The sequence below is a fragment of the Pelophylax lessonae genome (genome assembly GCF_965119305.1).
Source record: "Pelophylax lessonae genome assembly, chromosome: 1".
In the NCBI taxonomy this organism is placed as follows: Eukaryota; Metazoa; Chordata; class Amphibia; order Anura; family Ranidae; genus Pelophylax; species Pelophylax lessonae.
The window spans coordinates 526,781,655-526,788,055 of NC_138768.1; the positions used below are offsets into that span (position 1 = coordinate 526,781,655).

At 40.9% G+C, this 6,401-nt stretch overlaps 1 protein-coding gene across 1 annotated transcript in view; it reads left to right on the forward strand.

The window, feature by feature from the left end:
- Positions 1-6,401, forward strand: part of GTF2E2 (general transcription factor IIE subunit 2) — a 194,267-nt gene that overhangs the window by 11,251 nt on the left and 176,615 nt on the right. The window lies entirely within an intron of this gene.

Sequence of the window (6,401 nt, forward strand, 5' to 3'; positions counted from 1 at the left end):
TGGTTGGCTCCATATTACCTGGTTGGCTATGTCTAGCCTTTTAAGTATTTAAGTAGACTGAGCAACCCCTGCTAATTACATGCCCTGGTCATTCCAGCCTCAAGAATCCGCCGATTGTTGCCACTGCAAACCTGTGGATATATGTAACCAGCTGTGTGAAAGAGGCTTTAAAGAATATGTTAACCCAAACTTTCATATTCCTGATATGTGCCAGCTGTACCATGTTCTTGTTAGAAAAAGTATCATGTTCTCTTTTGTATTGCTTTCTTTGTGCGAAATCCCTGGTGTCCCGAACCACATCCAGGGAATGCAAAGCAATTTCCTTAGGATGCTTAGGCCTGGGACACAGGGAAGGCAACACGATTCCTTCATTCAAATGAAAATCAGAGGAGGACCTTCAGAAGGAACAATGGACATGGGCAAGGGGCTCAGATCTGGGGAAGAAAACCGCACACTGAGTTTCCCAGTGAATGGCTGTGCATGGGTGTGTGTCAGCACAAGTCTGAACATTGGGGGAGAGAGGCTGAGTTCCCAGCACAGCTAGAAAACTGACCATGATGTGCTCTCATGCCTAGTGTACTTAGTTTTTATTAGGAAAGCAGAGAGATTGACAGGGACACCAGGGATTTTGCACAAAGAAAGCAATACAAAGAGAAGATGATACTTTTTCTTACAAGAACATGGTACAGCTGGCACATATCAGGAATATGAAAGTTTGGGTTAACATATTCTTTAAGGCCTTTTTCACACAGCTGGTTACATACGTCCACCGGTTTGCAGTGGCAACAGTCGGCTTGTAGACAGTGTTCGGTTTGTAGAGTGACTTACCTGCTTCTTAAATTGGAAACTTTGGGGGAGATATACTAAAACTGGTGCACACAGAATCAGGTGCAACTGTGTATAGTAACCAATCGGCTTCTAATCTTTTTGTCAAAGCTTTAATTGAATAAGATGAAGCTAGAAGCTGATTGGTTATTATGCACAGCTTTACCAGATTCTGTGTACACAAGTTTTAGTAAATCTCCCCCTTTGTCACAGTTTTGAGTATATATTGTACACTACAGAGACTGCAGCTATAGAACAGAGACTGTGTTGGAGTTGGCACTGCCTGAATCCTTGAGAGAATTAACAGGGCAACAAATTAGAACCACAACCATTTCCACTTAAAACTCAAATGCCATTATGTATTTATCTGTTAGGTTTGAAATATTGTAGAAGTTATAATTGAAGAAATTCTGTAGATCACATCTGAAAAGTTTGTTCTCTGGAACTTTTCACTTCTGGTAGGGGTCATTTTTCTTTTTTTTTTTTGTATTACTAAAACAGATGAATCCTAAACACCGCAATTCTGTATGAATGTTTTTATGCTTTTTTGCGCCTAAGGGTAAATGTTAATGCCTAAGTACAGTTTTGCTTCTTTGAGATGTGTTTTTAAACCGTACATATCATCACAACTACTTTGTGTATCCGGGTGGATTATACCTTGTTTTTTTTTTCCATGGCAAATTGGGTTTTCATTTGGTGGTAAATGGTAATGGATATCTCCTGGTGTGTGTGTTTTTTTTATGGTTATTATCATCAAATGAAAACTGGCTCAAAATAGTATAATAAAAAATGTTAGCTGTATATTTCTTGTTACTACCGTAACCTACCACCAAAAAACAACCCAAAATAAATTCTCATGCTCCGTACAATCGCAGCGATACCACATAGTACACAATAGTGGGCATTTTGCTTTTTTTTTTTCCCCATCCTTCTTAAAACACACTGATACTGATACTAATTTAAAAATGCTTTAAAAAAAAAAAAAAAAATCCTGCCTAAAATATACTGACCAGGACCTTTGTCCCTTACTTGACCCGAACACTAACTCTGGGACTGATTTAGATCAAACCTTAATCTAGGTATCTTTTTCTTAATTTAATTTTTTTTTGCTCACAATTCTTTTGTTTCTTTGAGACCTACAATGTATCTTTCCACTCCAATCACAGAAAGAAACCCAGTGGCCGGCTCACAGTGACTAATCACTGTGGTAGCCAATCGGAGGCTTTTACAGCGATCCGGTGACCCAGAACCGGGAGTTCCAGGTCCCAATCATAAGTAGAGGACCAGGGGCTCCCGGTGAGACCCAGGTCTTTGTGCTGGGAGCACACTGTGCTGCGGGCTCAAGGGGTTACAGACCAATAAAACCAACTTTCAAACACTCGGACATATCCTGTATGCAAGCAAAGCCAATGCTTCAACTTTTTACCAAATCCCAATGATCACAGGTTTATATACTTACTCTTTTAACCTAACTCTCAACTCCAAAAGACAGCTCTATTTGTGGGAAAAAAAGGATATCAATTATATTTGGGTACAGCGTCGCAGGACCGCGCAATTTTCCATTAAAGTAACGCAGTGCCAAATTGCAAAAAATGGCCTGGTCATTAAGGGGGCAAATCCTTCTGGTCCAGAAGTGGTTAAGTTTGGTCTTTGTATCTAAATTGATACTACAACACTTATTAAAAGTAAACTTCTCTCAGAATTAAAATGAAACCTTGATTCATATAGGGAGCACAGCCTGCCTACTCAGTATTTTGTTTTTTTTTTTTGCCCAGGCATTGCTCTATAGCTTTAGTCGTCCCACTCTTTTTAATTTGAAAGGCACATACAATATGGCAGGAAATAGGTGATCACAAAAGTGGTGTATACAGCACCAGTTCTCACACTGTTTCTCTTGCAGGTGGCTTGTAGGTCTTGGATGACCGAGATGGCCTGAATAAACTAATATTCTGGTCAATTAAATAAATACGCAAGCCCTTAAAGCTACCAAATACATTTGCAAAAATGCGTATTAGGCATGTCTTTTGAAGCTGCTTTTCTCCTGCCAAGAGAAAAGCGTTTATAAAAGCAGTGTGCAGGAGGCATAAAATGGTATCACACAGTTTCCCATGAATTCTTGACTACTTTTACAATGTAGAGAGACACTCTTATTTGAGTTTGAAATGGGTATAATGGAGGGCAAATATAAGAACCTTGATGGGTCATGACACTGGAGACTTGGAAAGCAAAAAGTTTAGGTTTTATATACGTATTACTTAGATGCCTCAGCACTTTACTTACCGTACTTCCCACCTTTCATACATTTCTGTATTTTAAAAATTGTGATATGGTTCCAGCCACCCATGTTAACAAGCCTTTAGCGCTGAAGTTTTTACCTTTCTTAAAGAAGTTATAAAGTCAGAAGGTTTTTTATCTAAATGCATTCTATGCATTAAGATTAAAAGCCTTCTGGGTATAGCAGCCTCCCCAGCACCCCCTAATACCTACCTGAGCCCCATCTCACTCCAGCAATGTTCACAAGTCCCTCGGCCGTCCGGGACTCTCCCTCTTGATTGGCTGAGACACAGCAGCAGCGCCATTAGCTCCCGCTGCTGTCAGCTAATCAGGAGAGAGTGGGGGCAGGGCTGAATGTCAGCTCCGTGTCTGAATAGACACACGGAGCTGCAGCTTGGCTCGGGTGCCCCCATTACAAGCTGCTTGTGGGGCAATCAACAGAAGAGAGCCAGAAGCAGCGAAGAGGGACCCCAGAAGAGGATGATCAGGGCCACTCTGTGCAAAATCATCTGCACAGAGGAGGTAAGAATAACATGTTTGTTTTTTTTAAAAGAAAAACCACATGACTTTACAATCACTTGAAAGTGAATTTTTCTATTCCCACATTGATATTATTAAACAATTGTTCACTTGCTGTGATAAGTAAACGGCTAAGTCACTCAATTCCATTTCGATCCTTTTCACCCTAGCTTCTGACATATGCACAGGGCATTTCATGCAGGCTACAATTGACAGTCCGAATTTACCATATGAATGTTGTGCAAAAAGCAAGATGATGGCGCCCAGGGGGTGAATAATTGAGTTATTTATAAGCTGAGTAGATCATATTTGGCAGCAATTTTTGTGAACACTGGAAACTTAGTGTTACTAAACGCACAACTGTGTTACTAAACCCACAACCGTTAAATCACTGTGTGTATATGCAGTAAAGCATGCTTGTTATTTTCACTGTGGAACCTAAGAGGTTAATCCTCTGCATTGTGTAAAAAGGCTGTTTGAACCTGTCTTCTCTCATCCTCCCCTACTTTCAGAGCCCCTAAGCAAGGGATCCTCAAACTACAGCCCTCCAGCTGTTGCAGAACTATACATCCCATGAGGCATTGGAAAACTCTGAAATTCATAGACACGACGAGGCATGATGGGAATTGTAGTTCCTGAACAACTGGAGGGCCGTAGTTTGAAGACCCCTGCCCTAAGCCATCTCCTGATGGTACAGAGGCTTGGGGACAAGCTGCACATGCTCAGTTTGGTCCTGCATCTTCATAGGACAGTCACGGGAGAATGAAAACTCCTCCTACAAGCTTTAACCAGACACTGATAGAGTAGTCTTGTGACTTCTAACTTCTGATGAGAAAAGGCATTTAGCAGTTTATATTTACTAAAATAATTGCATTTCCTTGTTCTGTGTTCTGTGGGAGACCAAATATAGTAAATGTAGGGTTTAGTAAAACTTTAAAAGGTTGTTAAAATTAATTTCTTTGCCCGTTTTCTCATCTCACTATACATTTACACTTTTTTACTTTTGCAAAATATTTTTAAACATCCTTGTTTTTCCCATTTAAAATGTATTGCACGTAAAAACACATTTTGTTCAGTAAGACCTCATGTACACTGCTGCTGATAAACGGACGTTTAGGAGCAGTTGGGGATTTTTTTCAGCAGCCCTTGAACTCTCCACTGTTATATTATCTGTCCATGTACACTCTCCAAAATGCGTTCAGACGGAAGTTTATTGGCATTTGAAAGGCCATATGCTTGTAACAGCGTGCAAACACATCTAAACGCAGTAACTTGCGTTTATAAGCGTTTTGTTTTATAGGTGATTTTACATCATACATTTCTCACCATTTTAAATTGTAAAAACGGTTCTAAACGCAAATGCCGCTAAACGCGGCACGTGAACTTGGCAAAACAGAAGTTTTGAACCTTCAGTTACTGGCTGTCAAGTTCCAGCGTTCAGAAAAGGTTTTCAAACATGTACATGAAGCCTTAGTAGAATGGACCTAGAGAAAACTACCCAAGGTGAGCTTAGGGAACTGGTTAAAAATAGGGGATTCTTCTATATTGTCAGTTGGTGATAAAGTTTTTTTTTTTAGAAGGCACTGCCATTCATTCATTACAGGTTTATTAACCACTTGCCGACTGCCTAACGCCGATCTAAGTCGGCAGTCAGCCCCTCACAGGCAAAGTGACGTAGGGCTACGTCACTAGCTTGTGAGGGTCTAGGGAGCGAGCGCGCGCCCCCGGAGGCGCGCTCCCGCGTGGTCACGGACCCCCCCCCCCCCCCGCGCGTGTGACCGGCGGACCCGATGTCCGCCGGTCACTCTGCGATCGGCGGGGGAGAGGGAGAATGTCAGGCAGCTTGTGTAAACAAGCCACCTGTCATTCTCCTTGCTGTTAAGACACTGATCACTCGGATCTAGTATGTAGATCCGTTGATCAGTGTCCTTACAGCTGAAGCCACAGCCAATCACCGTAGAAAGCACGCCCCTAGGGATACACACAGCCCCTCCCTCTCAAATAAAGTTAACCCCTTCACTACCAGTGTATTTTTACAGTAACAGTGCATATATATAGCACTGATTACTGTAGAAATGTCACTGGTAACCCCAAAAGTGTCAAAAATGTCAGTCAAGGGTCCGATCTGTCCGCCCCAATGTCGCAGTACCGCAAAAAAAATCGCAGATTGCCGCCATTACACGTTAAAAAAAAAAAAAACAACAAAAATGACAAAAATCTTTCCCTTTGTTAGTAAACGCGATAACTTTTGCGCAAACCAATCAAAATACGCTTTTTGCGATTTTTTTTTTTTTTTTTTTTTTTTTTTTTTTTTTTTACCAAACATAGGTAGCATAAAACAAATTGGCCAAAAAAGTTAAAAAATTTTGATTTTTACATTTTTTGGGGGGAATTTCATATAAAAAAATGTGAAAAATATTGCTATTTTTGCAAAATTGACGCTCTTTTTTTGTTTATAGCGCGTGATCAAAAAATCGCACATGTGATCAAATACCACCAAAAGAAAGCTCTGTTTGTGGGAAAAAAAGGACGCCAAATTTGTTTAGGTACAGCGTCGCACGACCGAGCAATTGTCCGTTAAAGTCACGCAGTGCCGAATCGCAAAATACCCCCTGGTCGGAATGGGGGTAAAATCTTCCGGGGCTTAAGTGAATATGTTGGTGTTTAGTCACAGTGAATTCTTAGGCCCCGTTCACACCTGAGCATTTTTCTACTTGAAGCTTGTAGCTCTAAAACTTTCAAGCCAAATCCCATTAATTTCAATAGCCCCTTTTCACATCTGA